The 23,467-nt window shown below is 44.2% G+C and overlaps 1 protein-coding gene across 6 annotated transcripts in view; it reads right to left on the bottom strand.

Moving 5' to 3' along the window:
- The window catches only part of st3gal3a (ST3 beta-galactoside alpha-2,3-sialyltransferase 3a), a 788,939-nt gene that overhangs the window by 735,455 nt on the left and 30,017 nt on the right, over window positions 1–23,467 (bottom strand). For 3 of the 6 annotated variants that reach the window (XR_010975488.1, XM_068036918.1, XM_068036928.1), the window contains exons 2-3: window positions 19,012–19,153; window positions 17,306–17,421 (exon numbers count right to left, since the gene is read on the bottom strand). The exons of 1 other annotated variant lie outside the window; for it this stretch is intronic. The gene's annotated coding sequence lies outside the window, so the exon portion shown is untranslated. Of the gene's footprint in view, window positions 1–16,606; window positions 16,695–17,305; window positions 17,422–19,011; window positions 19,154–23,467 lie in introns of those variants that run through there. 2 more of the 6 variants (XM_068036919.1, XM_068036920.1) reach the window with 2 other exon arrangements.

Below are 23,467 nucleotides of genomic sequence, written 5' to 3'. Positions count from 1 at the left end.
TGATTCTATATGCTAAGGTATAAGATAACTAACTAACCAATTAGTTGTACTACCACATTCAGTAAGGTAGAAGGGACCAAGTGTATTGTGGCCAAATTTGTTGACGATACAAAGATGGGTAGGAAAGCAAGGAGAACACAAAGAGTCTGAAAAGGGATATAGATAGGTTAAGTGAGTGGGCGAAAATTTGACAGATGGAGTATAATGTGGGAAAGTATGAGGTTGTCCACTTTGGTGGGAAGAGAAACTGCAGAATGCTGCGGTACAAAGGGATCTGGGTGTCCTTGTACATGAATCATAAAAAGTTAGCAAGCAGCAAGTAATTTGGAAGGCAAACGGAACGTTGACTTCTATTGCAAGGGGGACGGAGTATAAAAGTAGGCAAGTCTTGCTACAACTCTACAGGGCGTTGGTGAGACTACACCTAGGGTTGGATTTAGTTTCCAGTCCGATGTCGAGTCCCGTGGCGGGGGTGGGGGGGGGGGTCCGAAGATTTGGAGCAGCAGCGATCTTCCCGAGGATAGGATAGGTCGACGTCAGCCATCCTGCTCAGAAGCCAAATGCAGCCCTTAATTGGCCTATTGACAGCCAATTAAGGGCCTCTTCCTGCCGCTGCTGGGATCTTACCAGTGGTGGGGCAGCCTCCGCTACGCAGGGGGGATGCCTTGGAAAACGAGGCACCCTCACTGCAGGCTTGGTGGGAGGGAGACCCACAGAGGCCCCCCCCCCCCCCCCCGAGGAACCACTGCACCCCCCCCCCGGGCCCCCCGTCCCGAATGCTCAACCCCCACCCCCTCAGTGGGGCCTACTGGACCGGCCCCGGTGACCCTGCCTCACATACCTTGGCTCCGGGGTTCCAAAGCTTGGCCTGGGTCCAACACCCTTCAGTACCAACAGTGGCCACCGCTCCCGGTGGTGCTGCCGATACTGTGAAACTACCAGCCATAAGATTGGCCGGCAGCTCTTCAGGGTAGGATCCCCATCCCTATTAAATATTTAAAGGGACGGGGATCCCACCTCTTTAAACCTTGACCCCAAAAGACCGGAGCCAGAAGCTCCACCTCCTTCATAAAATCTAGCCCCTAGAGTACTGCAGACAATTTGGTCTCCTTATTTAAGGAGGGATACACTGTAGGAACTAAAGGGTTAACCTCTGCCATGTTTTATCTTAGATGAATCTATATAACAGTTATGGTCTGATAAAACTCACATGAGATGCTATGTTTTAAATTAGAATGATTTCAAATTATGTTTTGGTTATGCTTGGGAATAGTTATACTTTGCGTATGTTTTCTCTCTTTGGCCTCCTTGTCTCGAGAGACTATGGGTAAGCACATAGAAGTGGTCAGTGGTTTGTGAATCAGCGCCTGCAGTGGCTATAAAGGCCAATTCTAGAGTGACAGGCTCTTCCACAGGCGCTGCAGATAAAATTGGTTGTCGGGGCTGTTACACAGTTGGTTCTCTCCCTGCACTTCTGTTTTTTTTCCTGCCAACTGCTAAGTCTCTTCGACTCACCACTCTTTAGCCCCGCCTTTATGGCTGTCCGCCAGCTCTGGTGATCACTGGCAACTTACTCCCACGACTTGTGGTCAATGTCACAGGACTTCATGTCGCGTTTGCAGACATCTTTAAAGCGGAGACATGGATGGCCGGTGGGTCTGATACCAGTGATGAGCTCGCTGTACAATGCGTCCATGCAGCTCACATGGCCAAGCCATCTCAAGCACCGCTGGCTCAGTAGGGTGTATCTGCTGGGGATGTTGGCCGCCTCGAGGACTTCTGCGTTGGAGGTACGGTGCTGCCACCTGATGCCAAGGATTCTCCAGTGGCAGCAAAGATAGAATGAGTTGAGATGTCGCTCTTGGCTGACATATGTTGTCCAGGCCTCGCTGCTGTAGAGCAAGGTACAGAGACACAGGCTTGAAACACTCGGACTTTTGTGTTCCGTGTCAGTGCACCATTTTCCCACACCCTCCTGGCCAGTCTAGAAATAGCAGTGGACGCCTTTCCCATGTGCTTGTTGATTTCTGCATCGAGAGACAGGTTACTGGTGATAGTTGAGCCTAGGTAGGTGAACTGTTGAACCACTTCCAGAGCGTGGTCGCCGATATTGATGAATGGAGCATTTCTGACGTCCTGTCCCATGATGTTCGTTTTCTTGAGGCTGATGGTTAGGCCAAATTCGCTGCAGGCAGCCACAATCCTGTTGATGAGTCTCTGCAGACACTGTTCTGTGTGGGATATTAATGCAGCATTAACAGCAAAGAGGAGTTCCCTGATGAGGACTTTCCGTACTTTGGTCTTCGCTGTAAGACGGGCGAGGTTGAACAACCTGCCATCAACTTTGCATATATATACACACATCAATGGATTAGATTAGAACTAAGATGTGGACTTTGTGTTTAGAATCATCTTGTTAAATGTGAAATGTATGTTGGTATACTGTGGTGGGGAGATGGTGGAAGACAGTGTTTATTATAACAGCCATAGCAGAACTGTGGGTATACCTACCCCAAATGGACTGCAGCGGTTCAAGAAGGCAGCTCACCACCACCTTCTCAAGGGCAATTAGGGATGGGCAATAAATGCTGGCCTGGCCAGCAACGCCCACATCCCATGAATGAATAAGAAAAAAGAATGAATAAAAAGAAGTAGCGTTGCTATGAGACTGGATGCCCATTCTGCAATTCAACTAAGACACACTCAGTCACAATAAGGGATAGATGTGTCGGCCTCATGAAGGATGATGATGCAAATAAAGATATTCAGAGACCATTCAAGACTGAATGGTCTTGATGGGGACAGCAAATATTCTCCATTGTGTGAGAATCATAGAAAGTTTAAGGCACAGAAAGAGGCCACTTAGCACATCGTGTCTGTGCTGGCCAAAAAACAATCCACCTATTCTAATCCCACCTTCCAGCATTTGGTCCGTAGCCCTGCAGATTACAGCACTTGAGGTGCATATCCAGACTCCTTTTGAATGAGTTGAGGGTTTCTGTCTCAACTACCCTTTCAGGCAGGGAGTTCCAGACCATCACCACCCTATGGGTGAAAAAGTTTTCCCTCATCTCCCCTCTAATATTTCTACCAATCACTTTAAATCTATGCCCCCTTGTCACTGACCTCTCTGCTAAGGTGAATAGACCCTTCACCTCCACTCCATCCAGGCCCCTCAAAACTTTGTACATTTCAAACAGATCTCCCCTCAGTCTTCTCTGTTCCAAGGAGAATAACCCCAGCCTACCCAATCTTTCCTCATAGCTGCATTTTTCCAGTCTTGGCAACATCCTTGTAAATCCCCTCTGTACCCTCTCTAGTGCAATGACATCCTTTCTGTAATGAGGTGACTAGAACTGCACATAGTACAAGTGTGGCCTTACCAATGAGTTATACAGTTTCAGCATAACCTACCTACTCTTGTATTCTATACCTCAGCTAATAAAGGAAAGGATTTCATTCATATACCTTCCTAACCACCTTATCGACCTGTCCTGCTACCTTTAGGGATCTGTGGACATTCACCCAAGGTCTTTTATTTCCTCTACACTTCTCAGTATTTTCCCATTAATCGTGTATTCCTTTGCCGTGTTTGACCTCCCCAAATGCATCACCTCACACTTCTCCAGGTTGAATTCCATTTGCCACTTTTCTGCCCATCTGACCAGACCATCAATATCTTCCTGCAGCCTACAGCTATTCTCCTCGTTATCTACCACACGGCCAATCTTTCTGTCGTCCGCAAACTTCTTGATCATGCCCCCTACATTTACGTCCAAATCATGAATATATACCACAAAAAGCAGGAGACCCAGTTCTGAGCCCTGCGGAATGCCACTGGAAACAGCCCTCCAGTCGCTAAAACACCCATCAACAATTACGCTTTGTTTCCTGTCACTGAGCCAATTTTGTATCCACCTTGCTGCATTTCCCTGGATCCACAGTATTTTATTTTTTTAACCAGTCTGCCATGTGGGACCTTGTCAAAAGCCTTGCTAAAATCCATGTAGACCACATCAACTGCACAACCTTCATCTAACTTCCTTGTTACTTCTTCAAAAAATTCGATTAAGTTGGTCAAAACAAGATCTCTTAACAAACCCATGCTGACTATCCTTGATTAAACTGTGCCTTTCTAAGTGACAGTTCATCCTGTCTCTCAGAATAGATTCCAATAATTTGCCCACTACTGAGGTTAGACTGACTGGCCTGTAATTATTCGGTCTATCCTTCGCTCCCTTTTTAAACAGAGGTACAACCTTAGCAATTTTCCAATCCTCTGGCCCTACCCCTTATCCAGTGAGTACTGGAAAATGATGGTCAGACCCTCTGCTATTTCCTCTCTTGCTTCTTTTAACAGCCTAGGGTCATTGACCTGAAACGTTAACTCTGCTTCTTTCTCCACGGATGCTGCCAGACCTGCTGAGCATTTCAAGCATTTCTTGTTTGTGTTTCAGATTTCCAGCTTCTGCAGTATTTTGCTTTTATTTTAGGACATATTGCATCTGGCCCTGGTGATTTATCAACTTTCAAGGATGCTAATCCCATTAATACTTCCTCTCTCCCTATGTTTATCACATCCAATACTTCACACTCTTTTTCCTTAACCACAATATCTGCATTGTTCCCCCTCTTTTGTGAAGACGCAAAGTATTCATTAAGAACCATACCAATATCTTCCGCCCCTACACATAGGTTACCTTTTTGATCTTTTATGGGCCCTACTCTTTCCTTAGTTATCCTCTTACTCTTTTTCTTTTGGGCCTCCTTATCTCGAGAGACAATGGATATGTGCCTGGAGGTGGTCAGTGGCTTGTGAAGCAGCGCCTGGAGTGGCTATAAAGGCCAATTCTGGAGTGACAGGCTCTTCCACAGGTGCTGCAGAGAAATTTGTTTGTCGGGGCTGTTGCACAGTTGGCTCTCCCCTTGCGCCTCTGTCTTTTTTCCTGCCAACTACTAAGTCTCTTCGACTCGCCGCAATTTAGCCCTGTCTTTATGGCTGCCCGCCAGCTCTGGCGAATGCTGGCAACTGACTCCCACGACTTGTGATCAATGTCACACGATTTCATGTCGCGTTTGCAGACGTCTTTATAGCGGAGACATGGACGGCCGGTGGGTCTGATACCAGTGGCGAGCTCGCTGTACAATGTGTCTTTGGGGATCCTGCCATCTTCCATGCGGCTCACATGGCCAAGCCATCTCAAGCGCCGCTGACTCAGTAGTGTGTATAAGCTGGGGGTGTTGGCCGCTTCAAGGACTTCTGTGTTGGAGATATAGTCCTGCCACCTGATGCCAAGTATTCGCCGAAGGAATGTATTGATAAAACATCTTTGGGTTCACCTTGATTTTGCTTGCCAATATTCTTTCATGCCCTCTCTTTGCTTTCCTCATTTCCTTTTTGATTTCACCCCTCCACTTTCTATACTCCTCTCGGCTTTCTGTAGTATTGAGTTCTCGGTTTTGGACATAAGCTTTCCTTTTCTGCCTTATCTTAACCTGTAGGCTCCTTGACATCCATGGGGCTCTAGATTTGGCTGCCTCACCGTTTTTCTTTGTGGGAACATGAACCCCCAAGTCTCCCCTTTGAATGCCTCCCATTGTTCTGACACTGATTTACCTTCAAGTAGCTGTTTCCAGTCCACTTTCACTAAATCACTCTTCAGTTTATTAAAATTGGCCTTGGCCCAACTGAGATGACTTCGGCCATCAAGCTGTCTGCAGAGACAATGTACAGAGGGTAGGATCATATCTGCTATAATCTGATTACTATAAACTAATCAAGAAGAGACAATGTACAGAAGTTGAGGTGATACCTGACGAATCAAAGGGTTAAGGTGGACTATAGCCTAATATGAAAGGAAGGAACCCTCAGAGGGGACAATAAATGGCAGGTGCTGGGACAACTCGGGGCACACCAACCTATAGTCAACAGAACACCTCAAGAAAGAGGACGGCACCACAGCAGCTCGGAAGGCAAGGACCGAGAACACACTATATCCTGCTGTCTAATTAAAGCCGTTGGTTAAGTATTGCTTGTATATTCTTGTTGTACTTAATAAACTCTCTATCTTGATTAAGAAGCCAGAGTTTGAACCTTGTGGGCCAAAAGTCAACATCCCACCTAAATACACAAAAATCTGACAAAACTTACATTGGAGGCAGTTCAGAGAAGGTTCGCTAGGTTGATTCCTGGGATGAAGGGGTTGCCTTATGAGGAAAGGTTGAGCAGATTGGGCCTATAATAATTGGAGTTTAGAAGAATGAGAGGTGATCTTATTGAAACATTTAAGAATCTGAGGGGCTTAACAGGGTAACTGCTGAATGATGTTTCACCTCATGAGGGAATCTAGAACTGGAGGGCACAGTTTCAAAATAAGGGGTCTCTCATTTAAGATGCTGTCACGCTCACGAGAAGTGCAGCAATGAAAATACAGAAACAAACAGAAAAGTTACAAAAACAGGGGGGGCTCTGAGCCAGAACTTTTGAAACATTAGATGAAATGAGAGATTTGGTAACAGGAGGAAAATTGACCTCTAAAACTGTGGTAAGTTAAACAGCTTTTCTCATATCATTCATTTCTTCTCTATGGTGCTAGAAACAAAATTAATAGATGCATTTTAATGCTAAGGAATTTGCAGAGCAGGCAGACATATCCCATGACAAATTAAATCGATTAAATATTGAACATTTAAAAACCCTAGATGCCCTGGTCGGAGTCACATTCAAGCAAAAGGCAAAGAAACCTGAAAGACTGAAGAGTTTAGCTAGCTATTTTAAACTTACTCCTGAACCAGAAGAAGAAAGCATGGAATCTGATTCCGAGAAAATAACCCTAGCTAGAAGGCAGTTGAAAAGTTAGGAGATGCAGTTTCAGAAGGAAAAAGAAGAAAGAGAGATGCAGATGCAGTTGAAAAGAGAGGAAAGAGAGGAGAATACCAGTTGAAAAGAGAGGAAATATAGTTGCAGAGGGAAAGAGAAGAGAGGCAGCAGCAAAAAAGTTTGGGTTAGAAAGGCTGCAAACATAAGATGAGGATGCCGCTAGAAATTCAAACAGTATTCCCAATTCAGGACAAAACTTTGACATTACAAGGCAGTCAAAACTAGTGCCAAAATTTAATGAGGAGGAGTTAAGTCTTATTTCACCTCATTTGAAAAAAAAAGCTTAACAGACTAAAATGGCCAAAAGAACATTGAGCTATCCTAATTTGCAAGGCAAATTAGTGGGTAGATTCGTGAAGCTTTTTCTCTGTTATCAGAAAAGAGTTCTTCTGACTACCAACAAACTAAAACAGCAATCTAAATGCATAAGTTAGCACCCGAAGCCCATCGGCAGAAATTTAGAAACAGTAGGAAAAGACCTACCACGACTTTTACTGAGTTTGAAATAATTAAACATATGGGCAAGTGACAAAAGATGGGGCGTTAGAAACAGGGAATTAATAAGTGAGAATGCAAGAAGCCCTCCACTAGAAGGAAAGAAAATGCAGAGGACAGGAATGTATAATGCATGTTGCACTGCAGTAAAGCAGGGCATGTTAGAGCTGACTGCTGGAAGTTAAAGCGAAAGCCAAATAATTTTGTAGGAGTGCACAAGGTTAGTCAAGAAAAGGGTGCCCAAGCAGGTAACAAGGCAGTTGAGCCTGTGGCCCTACCTGTGGTAAGGGACCCTGAAAAGAATACCGCCAAGGTAGGCAGAAGTAGAGAAAATTCCTGAAGGCTATCTGGATTTCGTTTTAAAAGAAAAGGTGATCCCCACACCTCAAGTGAGACAGGGAAACCCACTTCAAGTCACAGGGGCCACTCAATCTGTCATGCTCAGGAAAGGAATGATCTTCCCACCAGAGGGCTCGCTAAAAGCAAAAGTTCTGATAAAAGGCATTGAGGGAGGATACATGTCTGTACCGCTGTATCCGGTCCACTTTTATTGTGACCTCATTTCTGGACCGGTTACTGTCGGGATTGTCCCTAATCTACCTGTGGCCAGAATAGACTTGCTACTCGGCTGGAGGTAGAGTGGTAGCAGCCTCAGTGGTCTGAGGCCAGCCAAATGAGGCCAGGGAGACAGAACAAATACAGGAGAAAGTCTCTGAAATCTTTCCTGCCTATGTAGTAACCAGGACATTGGCCAACTAAGTCCGCCAGAGAGGGCTAAGCCAAGAAAACCAGTCAGATGACCCAGAGGTCTAGCTGGCTGAGACATTTTTTGGAGATTTAGGGGAAGAAAAGGAGGTCGACAGTCATCATCATTGGCTGTCTTTAGATTCGAAGACGATGTTTACTCAAGGACACAAGTTTCTGCCTTTGTTCTTCAGGTCAATCAACATGCCGATTCTTGACCTGCAGATCTGTGGGGACAGGGGCAGGATGTCCCAAGAGGTAGTGGGATCCGGAGTGCAGGATCTGATTCCTTTTCTTTCCTTCTCTGCCACCGCTCTGCTTCTTCATTAAGGCGTTTGGACTCAAAGCATGATGCAGTCTGATGGACACGTTGTCGCCATTTTGAAAGATTGTTAGCAAGTTCCTCCCAGTCACCAATGTCAATGCTGCTGCACTTCAAAGAGAGCTTCAGAGTGTCTATGAAGTGCTTTCTTTGTCCTCCCCGGAACGCTGGCCATTTGAGAGTTAAGAAAACAGGACCTGGCGGGGGAGATGGTTTTTGGCCATCCGGACACAGTGTCCAGTCCATCGAAGTTGGTTTTGCAGGAATTTTGTCAGAATGATTGTGGAGCTGGCTTCAAGAAGGACATGAGTGTTTGTTGATGGTCCTCCCATTGAATCTGGAGGATGCGGCGGAGGCACTGCTGATGGAATTTCTCTAGTGCTCTTATGTGTTGCTTATACACAGTTCAGTTCTCACTACAGTACAGGAGTGTGGTGACAACTGTTCTGTACACTAGGACATTTGTTGACTTGCAGAGGTCTATGTTGTCAAACACTCGCTGCTGTAGTTCGTAAAAGGTTGAGCTGGCGCAGCTGATCTAGTGTTGGATCTCCTCATCGATGGTGGCCTTTTGAAATAGGTGGCTGCCAAGGTATGGGAAGTGCTCAACATATTCCAAAGTCTCTGCTTCAGCATATATGGGAGGTGGAATATTTGGCTGACCAGGTGTGGGTTGATATGAGTTTTGTTTTGGCGTCATTCAAGGACAGGCTGAGTCTCTAGTATGCAGAATTGAAGCGATCGAGAGCAGCTTGCAAATCTGATGCAGAGTGGGCAACATCACTGCAGTCACCTGCAAACTGTAGATCATCTGTGTCAATGGTGGTCAGTTTAGTTTTGACACGGAGGCAACTGAGATTAAAGAGTTTTCCATCTAGGCAGTATATAATATTCACATTAGAAGGCAGCTGATCTTTCATAAGGTGAACAGCCACTGTCAGGTAGATTGTAAATAGTATGGGGCGATCACACAGTCTTGCTTGACCCTGGTCTGGATTTTGAAGGTGTCTGTTTCAGATCTCCCACTCAAGACAGTTGCAGTCATATCATCATGGAGCAATTGCAGGATTGTGATGAAGTTTCTTGGACATCCAAATCTTCGGAGCACAATCTGAGTCAAATGCTTTGGTCAGGCTGATGAATGCAATAATGAATTCCTGGTGTTGTTCTTGACATTTTTCCTGGATTTGTCGAGCAACAAAGACCATGTTGGAGGTTCCTCTGGAAGGTCTGAAGCACACTGTGTCTCTGGGAGGACTTCCTCAGCCACAGGAAGTAGGCGATTCAGAAGAATGCGTGTCAGAATTTTCCCTGCTACGAACAAGAGTGAAATACCTCGATTCATCTCCCTTTTTAAAGATAGTTACAATTGTTGCATTGCTGAAGTCGGGGTTGGGGTGGGGGATGTTCTTTTTCCTTCCAAATCTGCAAGGTGAGTGGTTCAAGGAGTCTTGATGTGAGCAAAAGCCCACCAGCTTTGAAGACCTCAGCTGGATACCATCGGTATACAGTAGGCTATCCTTAACTGAAACCCAGCAGACAGACCCGGTTTTAAAAAGGATAACACAGACAGCCTATTCTGAGGCAGAGGCAGTAAAAGCAGTAGAGGAGCACAGCAGCAGTGAGGACGAACTGGAAGAAGAAGAGAACCCCGAAAATTCTAAAATTGAATCCCCTGCTGTCATATTGGAAAACATTGAAATTCTAAGGATATTAGAGACAATGTTGAACTCTCTCTCTGAGCAGCAAAAACAGGACCGAATTACATTATTAAAGAAGTTCAAGGAAGTCTGCAGGGACAAACTGGGTTGCACACCCTTAACAGTACACCATGTGGATGTGGAACAGACCCCACCAATAAAACAGAACCCCTAATAGACTGAACCCTAAAAGTTAGCTCACGTTTGCCAGAAAATCCAGTACATGCTGGAAAATGATTTAACTGAACCCAGCCAGAGCAGCTGGAACTCTCCTATAGTATTAGTTCCCAAACCTAATGGCTCAACCAGGCTCTGTATTGCTTACAAGGTCAATGCAGTTACAAGAACCAACTCATATCCAATCCCCCATATCGAAGACTGCATAGACCAATTAGGAAATTCCACCTACATCATTAAAATAGATTTATTGAAAGGAGACTGGCAAATTCCAATGACCCAACAGGAAAAAGAAATCTCAGCCTTTGTCACCTCTGATGGCTTATTTCAGCGCAAAATGTTTGAAAAATGCCCCAGCCACATTTCAAAGATTAATGTATCAGGCAGTAGCTAGTTTAAACAACTGTGTTGTTTACTTCAATGACTTGCTAGTTTTCAACAACACCTGGGAAGACCATTTAAATCATTTAAGAGAACTCTTTAAAAGTCAAAAGAAGGTACTCCAAGTGGCCAACTTGGCAAAAAGCAAATTTGCCAAAGCCAAAGTAACCTATTCAGGCCACATTGTAGGCCAAGGTCAAGTGTTGCCAAGGGTAGAAAAGTGCAAGACCTGGTAGATTTCCCCATTCCAAAAACCAAGAGGGAAATCATGCGTTTCCTGGAAAGTGTGGGTTCTACCATAAATTTGTTCCCAATTTTAGCACCTTAGCTGCTCCCTTAACAGAACTGCTAAAGAAAAGTGCAATAGTGGTGTGGTCAGAGCAGTGCCATCTAGCATTCGAAAAGTTGAAGGCAATTTTAACAAATGACCCAACATTGGCAGTCCCAAATTTCAATTAACATTTTAAGATGGTCATTGACGCTTGTGATATTGGAGTAGGCGCAGTTTTACTCCCAGATGATAATTCAGGCTTTGAGAAACCCATTTGCAGTCATATTCAGCTGGCCTCAGACACCGGAAACATCAGAGGAATGTATGATGGCATGAAGAGAGCTCTTGGGCCAACCATCAAGAAGATCACCCCCCTCAAATCTAAATCGGGGGACATAATCACTGACCAACGCAAACAGATGGACCGCTGGGTTGAGCACTACCTAGAACTGTACTCCAGGGAGAATGCTGTCACTGAGACTGCCCTCAATGCAGCCCAGCCTCTACCAGTCATGGATGAGCTGGACATACAGCCAACCAAATCGGAACTCAGTGATGCCATTGATTCCCTAGCCAGCGGAAAAGCCCCTGGAAAGGACAGCATTACCCCTGAAATAATCAAGAGTGCCAAGCCTGCTATACTCTCAGCACTACATGAACTGCTATGCCTGTGCTGGGACGAGGGAGCAGTACCCCAGGACATGCGCGATGCCAACATCATCACCCTCTATAAAAACAAAGGTGACCGCGGTGACTGCAACAACTACCGTGGAATCTCCCTGCTCAGCATAGTGGGGAAAGTCTTTGCTCGAGTCGCTCTGAACAGGCTCCAGAAGCTGGCCGAGCGCGTCTACCCTGAGGCACAGTGTGGCTTTCGTGCAGAGAGATCGACTATTGACATGCTGTTCTCCCTTCGTCAGATACAGGAGAAATGCCGTGAACAACAGATGCCCCTCTACATTGCTTTCATTGATCTCACCAAAGCCTTTGACCTCGTCAGCAGACGTGGTCTCTTCAGACTACTAGAAAAGATCGGATGTCCACCAAAGCTACTAAGTATCATCACCTCATTCCATGACAATATGAAAGGCACAATTCAACATGGTGGCTCCTCATCAGAGCCCTTTCCTATCCTGAGTGGTGTGAAACAGGGCTGTGTTCTCGCACCCACACTTTTTGGGATTTTCTTCTCCCTGCTGCTTTCACATGCGTTCAAATCCTCTGAAGAAGGAATTTTCCTCCACACAAGATCAGGGGGCAGGTTGTTCAACCTTGCCCGTCTAAGAGCGAAGTCCAAAGTACGGAAAGTCCTCATCAGAGAACTCCTCTTTGCTGACGATGCTGCTTTAACATCTCACACTGAAGAATGCCTGCAGAGTCTCATCGACAGGTTTGCGTCTGCCTGCAATGAATTTGGCCTAACCATCAGCCTCAAGAAAACGAACATCATGGGGCAGGATGTCAGAAATGCTCCATCCATCAATATTGGCGACCACGCTCTGGAAGTGGTTCAAGAGTTCACCTACCTAGGCTCAACTATCACCAGTAACCTGTCTCTAGATGCAGAAATCAACAAGCGCATGGGTAAGGCTTCCACTGCTATGTTCAGACTGGCCAAGAGAGTGTGGGAAAATGGCGCACTGACACGGAACACAAAAGTCCGAGTGTATCAGGCCTGTGTCCTCAGTACCTTGCTCTACGGCAGCGAGGCCTGGACAACGTATGCCAGCCAAGAGCGACGTCTCAATTCATTCCATCTTCGCTGCCTTCGGAGAATACTTGGCATCAGGTGGCAGGACTATATCTCCAACACAGAAGTCCTTGAAGCGGCCAACATCCCCAGCTTATACACACTACTGAGTCAGCGGCGCTTGAGATGGCTTGGCCATGTGAGCCGCATGGAAGATGGCAGGATCCCCAAAGACACATTGTACAGCGAGCTCGCCACTGGTATCAGACCCACCGGCCGTCCATGTCTCCGTTATAAAGACGTCTGCAAACGCGACATGAAATCATGTGACATTGATCACAAGTCGTGGGAGTCAGTTGCCAGCATTCGCCAGAGCTGGCGGGCAGCCATAAAGACAGGGCTAAATTGCGGCGAGTCGAAGAGACTTAGTAGTTGGCAGGAAAAAAGACAGAGGCGCAAGGGGAGAGCCAACTGTGCAACAGCCCCAACAAACAAATTTCTCTGCAGCACCTGTGGAAGAGCCTGTCACTCCAGAATTGGCCTTTATAGCCACTCCAGGCGCTGCTTCACAAACCACTGACCACCTCCAGGCGCGTATCCATTGTCTCTCGAGATAAGGAGGCCCAAAAGAAAAGAATAAAGAAAAGTGCAATAGTGGTGTGGTCAGAGCAGTGCCATCTAGCATTCGAAAAGTTGAAGGCAATTTTAACAAATGACCCAACATTGGCAGTCCCAAATTTCAATTAACATTTTAAGATGGTCATTGACGCTTGTGATATTGGAGTAGGCGCAGTTTTACTCCCAGATGATAATTCAGGCTTTGAGAAACCCATTTCTATTTTTCAAAAAACTAAACAAGCATCAAAAAAATATTCCACCATTGAAAAAGAAGCATTAGGGCTCCTCCCAGCTCTTCAACATTTCAAAGTCTAGGCAAAAATGGACATATATTCAAATTTACACAGACCACAATCCATTCACATTCCTGGAAAAATTCAAAGTTAAAAATGCCAGACTTTTTCAATGGAGTTTACTCCTCCAACCACTCAACCTAAAAATTACACACATAGTGGAAAGAAAACAATGTCCTAGTTGATGCACTGTCCAGGATGTGTAAAAGAAAACACCATCAACAAAAGTTTGTACTTGATTCAGGGCTGGAAGCCTGAGGAGTGTATGAAAGTGGTGTGATGTGACCCTGTATCTTCTTTCTTCCTTTCCCACTTAGCTACCAGAAACAAACAACAAAAAATGAAATCCAAGGCATTTCGTTTTTTCCCTTTTTGGGAGAGGTGTCACATTCATGAGAAGTGCAGTGATGAAAATACAGAAACAAACAGAAGAGTTATAAAAATCAGAACAATTTTAAAAGACTGGTAGATTTGCTGTCAACAATATGGAAGGCAAGTCACACGGCCCATACCCACTCCTGCACTAGAATTCACATTCATGTCTACTAGAAATAAAACCAATTAACCCCGTCTACAGGAAAATGAGATAGCTTATCACACATCTCTCTTGGCATTTCTTTGCTGACGAAGATTTTGGGGAGGTTGTAGACATCAGTTGCAGGCCTGCTGGAGGCTAGTTAGGCCTATCTGTGATCAGCAGATTCTCCCACAGTGGGTACAAGTGAAGGTGTAGTCACTGCTGGGGGCAATTGGATCTATCCTTCTCCTCCTTTTCTCTTTCACACTGGCTCTTCACTCAGTCTCAAAGGTGTCTGTAGCAGTCCCAATGTAGCATCTCCAGGCATCACGATCTATGGCCTGCGCTTCCCACTGGTGATGGTCGATGTGGAACACAGAGAGGGGCTTCTTCAGGGAGTCCTTGAAACGTTTGCATGGGGCCCCTCTGTTCCGTTTACCAATGGTCAGCTCTCCATACAACACGATCTTGGGCAGGCGACGGTCATCTATCCGGGCAATGTGACCCGCCCAACACAGTTGGCTTTGCAGGAGGATGGCCTCGAGACTGGTGATGTTGGCTGTTTCCAGGACTTCAATGTTTGTGATGCGATCCTGCCAGCAGATCTTAAAGATGCTGCGGAGGCAGCGCTGATGGAAGCACTCTAGAAAGCATACATGACGGCGGTATAGGATCCATGCCTTGGCACCATACAGAAGGGTGGTGAGGACTATGGCTTTGTACACTTTGAGTTTGGTCTGTGCTCTGAGGCTGTGGTTGCTCCACACACGTTTGTAGAGTCTGCCGAATGTACTGTTTGCTTTTGAGAGTCTATTGTCCACTTCCTTGTCTATGGTGGCATCAAACGAGATGACATTCCCCAAATAAGTAAATTGCTTGATGGCATTCAGCTCAGTTCCCTCGATGACAATGCTTGGTGGTCTATATTCTTCTTGGTGTGCAGGCTGATGCAGGACTTCAGTTTTCTTTGAACTGATTTTAGTCCGAAGAGTTGTGCCGCCTCGGAAAAACGTGTTGTTATACGTTGCAGGTCTGACTGACTGTGGACCAGGAGAGCAGTCATCAGCGAAAAGAAGTTCATGGATGAGTTTTTCTTGTGTCTTTGATTGAGCCTGAAGTTGAAAAGACCTCCCTCAGTCCGGAAGCTTATATAAGGTCTTCCGTTGCCTGCTGCAGCATTTTGCTGAAAAAGATGGTGAATCGGTTCGGGGCCAGCACACATCCCTGCTTCACGCCATTAGAGATATGGAAGGGACTTTAGAGGTCACTGTTTTGTTTGACTTGTCCCTACTGATTTTCATGAAACTGCTTTACCATGGCCAGGAACCTGGGTGGGCACCTAAGTTTTTCAAGGATTTTCTAAAGTCCATCTCTGCTCACAGTGCCGAATGTCTTGGTGAGGTCTACGAAAGTGATGTACAAGCCTTTGTTTTGCTCACAACACTTTTCCTGTAATTGTCTGAATGCAAATACCATGTCTGTGGTGCCTCTGTTTGCTCTGAGTCCACACTAGAACTAAAACCAATTAACCCCATCTACAGGAAAATGAGACAGCTTATCACACACAGATGTCAGCTATACCCAAAACGAACTAAAACAAAGATATCCCCAGACTGTACGTCTCCAGCCACCCCTCACCACAATAGTGTGTGAACAGCCCACATACTATCATAAGGGGTCCCATCAAAAGCTATTGTACAGCCCATCAGGAACTGAAACCTAAAGTCACAAAACTAAAACTTAATGGGCTGAATTTTATGTGCCCGCCATCGATTTCGGTGACGGGCGAGAAAAAATGGCGGCCCTCCCACACAGGCTGCATGTCGCGGAGCCACCGTGATCCTAAGCACAGCGACTCATTTAAATAGCCAGGGCAGGTCACCACCACCCACCCCCCCCCCCCCCCCAATCACTGTGTGCAGGCGCGGATGCCATTTTTAAAAGGCTGTTAGCCCTACTGGCATATTTAAATATTTAAAGATGGATTTAATTAAATGAAATACATTTCTTTTGCCCTGCCCCCACCCCAATAATAATTAAATTAATTATTTGCTCTTCCCCCCCATAAACTCTTACCTTTACCATCTGACCTTCCCTCCGCAAACTGCACAAACTTTAAACTCAACCCTTCCCACCATCCCTACACACATGACGTTAATTTGACCCCGTTTCCCCCCACCCCCACACTGATAAATCTCCCTCTCCCCACCAATGTGACGCCTCGTTTCACCAGACGAGGGTCCAAAGGCGCGGGAGTGCTGGCTGTCGGGATGAAGATCGTGGTGGGCCATCAGGAGGCAACGTAAGTTTATTTAAATTAATTATTTTAATTAATTTGCATATTAAAATTGTGGTCCTGTCACCTAGTGACAGGGAGGCTGCAACGATGCAACGGGAGGATTGGGCCGGAACCTCTCGGTATCAAGGTCCGTGGTGGGCCTCATCTGGAGCCATCTTCAGGGCCCCCCCCGCCATGCCATGGAACCCGATGCCGGGGGGAAAAACAAAATCAGCTTACCTTTAAAGGTAATTGACTTGAAGAACAAAGCAGTCTTTCCAGTTCGGTCATCAAGTCATCAACATCAGTCTGGACTCTCAAACCACACGGTCAACATCGAAAGCCATCTTGAATTCCAGCACAAGGCTGAGAGAGAGAGAGAGAGAGAGAGAGAGCGAGAGAGAGAGAGCGAGAGAGTGAGAGCGAGAGCAGTTCCAGCTAATATTTGAACCTTGCTGAGACAAGTTGAAAAGAATGCCTTTGAAACAACTCCTCCACCTGTGAAAACGGAACTAAGAATATCAGCACCGTCTTCAAACTGAAGTGAACGGCCAGATGTCTTCAGCAACCCAGCAAATACAAAGACAACCAGCAAACAGACCTGCAACTCTAAAACTCACATTCCAAGAGGATCCCACAGATTTTCCTGAAACAACAGACATTTACACCTTAACATCTTGTACCCTTTCCCTTCTTTCTATCTTCCGTTGTGTGTACCTGTGAGAATAAATGCATGTATGGGTGGTGTTGAGAACATTTCGTGTGATGAATATTGTTCAATAAATATTTAATCTTCTGTTTTAAAACCTACGAGAAAACCTGTCACCATCTGTTTATTTGGCAAACAAAACACAGGGGCTGAAACACTAATTTGAACATAATTGCTGTCTGTGCTTAGCTGGGAAGTGAACAGTGGAAACCAGCCATGGCATCACCTACCTGGTCATAACAATGGAGATGAGGAGGAATTTCTTCTCTCAGGGGGTCGTTAATCAGAGAGCCGTGGAGGCTGGGTTATTGACTATATCCAAGGCTGAACTAGACAGATTTTTGACCTACAAGGGAGTAAAGGGTTATGAGGGGTAGGCAGGAAAGTGGAGTTAAGATCAGATTAGTCATAGTCTTATTGAGTGGCAGATCAGGCTCAAGGGGCCAAATGGCCTACTCCTGCTCCTATTTCTTATTTTCTTAAGTTATGTTAGATAGCAAGCAGGCCAAGGACACAGTTGGTGAAGATGCCAAAGGGAAGACATTCTCAATCATGCATAACACACCAGCGTGCAGCCACTCAAACTATCACAATAAACTATAAGAAGATAGAACAAGGTTTATTCACAATTGCTGAAAATTGCCAACCAATCAGCACCCTCTTCTCATGCAGTATAAGTTGTTTTCCCTTCCATTGGTTATTCTTGTGTATTGTCCCAATGAGTGCAAGACGAAAAGTTTCGACATGTCTCTATTTTCAGCAATTGTCAAATTCTGTACTACCAAATGACTGTATTCCACAATTCCTATTTTTTCCACAGAATCATACAGCACAGAAGGAGGTAATTTAGCCCAATATGCCTGTGCCAGCTCTGATTCACAGTCAAAATTATATGAAATTATAAATTTGAGACAAAATGTCTGTTTGAGGGCAGTACTGAAGGTTGCTTGAGTCACTGTCCCACATGAATATGATCTACTTGGCAGGGTGTCAGACAGCTGGCTGTGGACAAGTGTAGAATATATTCCAGCATGAGTCACACCATCAGAAAAAAAGTGGGGGGGAAACTGGAAAAGAAACAATGTCGATCCCATACTGAGTATTTCCAACATTTTCTGTTTTTATTTCAATCCCTACTTACTGCAATTAAAATATCCCAAAAAAATGTTGTTTTATATGCAGTCAGCTGAGACAGAATTTTGATGTCTAGATGATATTCAAATTGCGTGAGCTTTGATGGATAATGCTTTGCATTTACAAATAAAATACTCAAATATTAAGAATGGTTCCTGTTGTAGTTAGATGCCAAAAGCAAATGAACATTCAGTGGCCTAGAAATCATTATTCACACCTTATCTAGGCATTCTTAATTGGCTGACCACTGAGAAGTTTGCCTGATTTTCAAATGCACCTGCTTCAATATCAAAGACAAAATATACTTGGGAATTGGAAAGACAGATGGCAGATGAATTTCAATAGAGAAATGCAAAGTGCTTCACACGGGGGAAAAAATCCAGGAAGGGACTATTGCTTAAATGGAAAGAAGATAATGTGCATGGAAAATGAAAGAGAAGAGACAGTTCAGACTGACAATAAATTGAAGCTATTGCAACAATGCTCAGGTGACTGTAAAGCAAATCAGATGTTGGGGTCTATTAAAAGGGTCACATTGAACCAAAATAGTAAGACAATCCTGACATTTTATAAATCATTGCCGCAACTGCTCTTTATTTTAAAATTCTTTCATAGAATACTGAGGATATCCTTCATCATGTTGTATGGTACTACCATTGTGCTAAATGGGATAGAGTCAGATCAGATCAAGCAGCTGAAAACTGGGCATTCATGATGCACTGTGGGCCATCAACGGCAGCAGAATTCATAGAATCATAGAATGGTTAGAGCACAGTGCTAGCTCTCTGCAAGGTCAACTTACCTAGTCCCACTCTCTTGCCTCTCCTGGGTAGGCCTGCAGATTTCTTTCTATTCAGATAATTATCCAATTCCCTTTTGAAAGCCATAATTGAATCTACCTCCACCAGACTCTCAGGCAGTGCATTCCAGATCCGAATCACTTGCTGCAAAAAGAAAGTTTTTCCTCATGTCACTTTTGATTCTTTTGTTATTCACCATAAATCGGTGTCCTCTGATTCTAGACCCTTCTGCCAACATGAACAGTTTCTCCCTATCCACCTCTGTCCAGCCCCCACATGATTTTGAATACCTCTATCAAATCTCCTTTCAACCTTTCCTTACTGAAGGAGAACAGCCCCAGCTTCTCCAATCTATCCATATAATTGAAGTCTCTCATCTCTGGAACCATTCTTGTAAATCTTTTCTGCACTTGCACTAAAGCCTTCACACCCTTCCTAATGTGTGGTGCCCAGAACTTGACACAATTCTCTAATTGACACTGAACCAGTGTCTTATAAAGGTTCATCATAACTTCCTCTTGTACTCTATGCCACCATTATAAAGCACCCCACCCCCTCTGCCTGGCCAAAGAAGTTCTCCTGAATGCACTTCAAGGATTCTGTTCCCTCCATTGCTTTCATACTAAAATTATCCCAATATTGGGGTAGTTAAAATGCTCTATTATTACTGCCCTGTTGTTTTTGCACTTTTCAGAGATTTGCCTACATATTTGCTCTTCCATCTGACTGCCTATAGTACACTCCCTAGTGTGACAGCCCCTTTTGCATTCCTTAGCTCAACCCATATGGCCTTATTTGATGATCCTTCTAACAAATCATCCCTTCTCAAAGCTGTAATTGTTTCTTCAATCAAAATTGCCACCCCCTCCTTTTTATCCCCCTCTCTATCTCATCTGAAAACTCTATATCCAGGAACATTGAGCTGCCATTCCTGTCCCTCTTTAAGTCATGCTTCTGTAATAGCTATAATATACTGCCACATTTCTATCTGTGCCCTCAGCTCGTCTGCTTTATTTGCTAAACTCTTTGCATTGAAGTATATACCCTTGAGCACTGCCAATCTCTTTTTTTATTTTCTAACCTTTATTTCTTCTGCCTTTCAAACTGATTCACTAATTTTCTGCCTTCCACTTCCATTTCTGATTATGTCCCATCTGAATTCACCCTCAGGTCCCATCCCCCTGCCAAACCAGTTTAAACCCTGCCAAATAGCACTAGCAAACCTCCTCTCAAGGATATTTGTCCCAGCCCTGTTGAGGTGCATACCGTCTGGCTCGTACAGGTCCCATTTCCCCCAGAACTGGTCCCAGTGCCCCAGGAATCTAAAGTCCTCCCTCCTGCACCATCTCTCTAGTCACAGATTCATCTGCTCTAACCTCCTATATCTATGCTCACTAGCGCGTGGCACTGGGAGTAATCCGGAGATTACTACCTTTAAGGTCCTGCTTCTTAATATCTTTCCTAACTCCTTAAACTCTGCCCTCAGGATCCCATTCCTTTTTCTACCTATGTCGTTGGTAGTGATATGGACCACAACCTCTGGATGTTCACCCTCCCCCTCCAGAATGTTCTGCTGCCACTCAGTGACATCCATGACCTTGGCACCAGGGAGGCAACATACTACCCTGAATTCGGGTCTGCGGCCGCAAAAATGCCTCTCTGCTCCGCTAACTATAGAATCACTCGTGGTGCCATGGACTTGGCTCTGGCTGCACTCCACAGATAAACCATCTCCCTCATCAGTATGCAGAACTAAATACCGGTTGGAGAGTGGGATGCACTCAAGGGACTTCTGCACTACCTACCTGTTTCTTCTGACTGTCTTATGGTCACTCATTCCCTACCTCCCTGTCTACCCTGAAGCTGCGGGGTGACCACATCTATAAACGTGCCATCCACATAGCTCTCAGCCTCGCGGATGCACCGCAGTGACACCACCTGCTGCTCAAGTTCCAAAACCCAGAGCTCACGTTGCTGCAACTGATGATACCTCCTGCACAAATGGTTATCCAGGACAAAGGAAGCATCCTACAGCTCCCACACTGCACAGGATGTGCACTCTCGAGGTTGGAGCTGCCCTGCTATTCCTCTATCTATTAGACAATAAACCTTGTTACTGCAAATAAACCTTACTACTGGTAATAAACCTTACCAATGCTAATAAAACCTTACTATTCATAAACCTTACTAATACTGATAAACCCTATGAATACCTTATGTAAAAATACAAAACACTCAGCAACTACTCACTTGTTACTTTTTATTAATAGTTAATACTTTTAACATTTGCTTATTAAATAATTAAAATGTTTACATATCTTACAGCTATATTCTAGTGTAGTGGTTATGGCACTGGATGAACAACCCTGGCTTCATTAATTCCATCCTACCGTGGCAAGTTGTGAAGCTGAATTCAATAAATCTGTTAATTTGTGGGCTGGCCCAGAAAAAAATGTTTCAGCAATGTCCCCTCCAGTCTGGCTGACATGTGACTCCGTTCCCCACTACATGGTTGACTTTTAATGCCCTCACACAACTAGGGATGTGCAATGAATGGTGTCTTACCAACATCTTTTAGCACCTGAGCACAAATAAAAAAAATGATGGAAAAAAGGAAAGACTATGAGATTGACAGTACTGACCAGGAAAACAGAAGTATATTCTATAGGCAGATTGTCAGAGAAAATGAATGCACACACATCACTTCATAACCAGGAACAACAGGGTCCCTTTTATGACATGAGTATAAAAACAGATGCATCATCACCCCTGAACTACCTAAGACTTACTAGGGTAACCTTATAAATACAGGGCAGCCTCAGACTCACATTGGATTTACTCTAGATTGAACAAATATTGGATCTTCATGACTCAAACCAAAATTGTCCTATTTAAATCAGCTTGTATCCTCATAGTTAAATAGATGCTTACTTGATAAATAATGTACAAAAGCTACTGCAATGCTCCGCTCAGCAACTGGCCTAATTCTATTTCTCGAAATTCTTATATACATAGTTCTGTGTAGTCCAAGCAGTCGACTGTCATCATTAACTCCTGATGCTGCAATTATGTGCCCAACATGTAGCTTTACATGCACTGGGAGTCTCCATTTGAGGATTCACTTTTGCAAAGGTGAAACATTCCCTCCATAGTCAGGTAGAACAATGCAAGGATGATTGACATTTTGCATCAAGTGGCAAGACCTGGGCTCAGTACTGCAAAGTTTCAAGTTTGGTGAGATCCAAATCTCAGCTACTCTTCTGGATCAAACACATGAGAAAGGTAGGGCAACTCAAGGGCCAGTCAACTGCAACAAACCTGCGCACATTCTAGTCATTTGTTTAAAGATGAATTTAGCCTGGGAATGGGGACTGTGTATGCCACAAAAGTAGCTTCAAAGAAAAGGAATTAAAAATACAATTTGCTTTAAATTTTTTTGAGATTAATAAATTATCACTTAAACCATTAAGTTCATCTTCAACCTGGCAGATAGTAATTACTGATATAAAAATGTCATCTGAATAGAAAAGAATCTTTGAGTAAACACCATAACCTCTGATAAAATACTTATCTGTTTTGAAAACTGCAAAGCATATTGAATACATAAAGGGTTAAGTAATGCATATCCGCAGTGGCTTTAGTGTTTTATTACTGCGGTGGATTGTGGTGGGGCATCTATTCTTTTCCATTGCTTTATTCAGTCGTGTTCTACCAACTAAATTGAATGAACTAAACTCAAGTCCTCTCTTAGAATGATAAATCGATTACCAAGAATTTGGTATTAACCCCCAATTTGTCCTAATTTCAAATGAACAAATCACATACCCAATAATCCTAGAAGCAGGATCTGAAGGGTGAACTTTGTTAAAAACATTGGTTTACTCCACTATCGGAGTCTAGAAAAGCTTTTTAAAACACAGCTTTTCCTTGTTGAGGAATTAAAACAGTCTTGCTTGTGATATTTCCATGGTAATGACACTCAGCTTGTTTTTGAAAAAGCTGCAGTGTTTTACAAAGAGACTCAGATTATGCCCTCAATTATCATTTTATTTTAATAACTGATTAATCATTCCAAAACAATTGGCCAAGCTTTCAGAGCTGGCAACAGGAATTTAACAGCACATTGCAGCAACACAAGTTTTTCACACTGTTAAGCAAAAGGTGCAACATCAGCTTTCAGGCTGGTTCAGCATCTCCTCTTCACTGAGTGTATAATGATCAACAGTAGTAAATAAATACTGAACATCCATAGCTAAATGCATTTGGGCATTTTTATTTTTTTGTCCATCATTTTATCATTTGTTTCACTGTTATTTGGGAAAGAGGAAGTTTAGTTCGCAAATACAGGTCATGGTAAAATGACTGCTGCAAATTGTTTCTTTAATATATGGTTTACAAAACCTTTTTGCATAGGACACACTCCCAGGAATCCTCTGCAAATACCAAAAGCTCCGAACA

The sequence above is a fragment of the Heterodontus francisci genome, chromosome 8, assembly GCF_036365525.1.
Source record: "Heterodontus francisci isolate sHetFra1 chromosome 8, sHetFra1.hap1, whole genome shotgun sequence".
Taxonomy (NCBI): Eukaryota; Metazoa; Chordata; class Chondrichthyes; order Heterodontiformes; family Heterodontidae; genus Heterodontus; species Heterodontus francisci.
The sequence above is the reverse complement of the archived record's forward strand: the minus strand, read 5'-3'. Positions and strand labels throughout refer to the sequence as shown.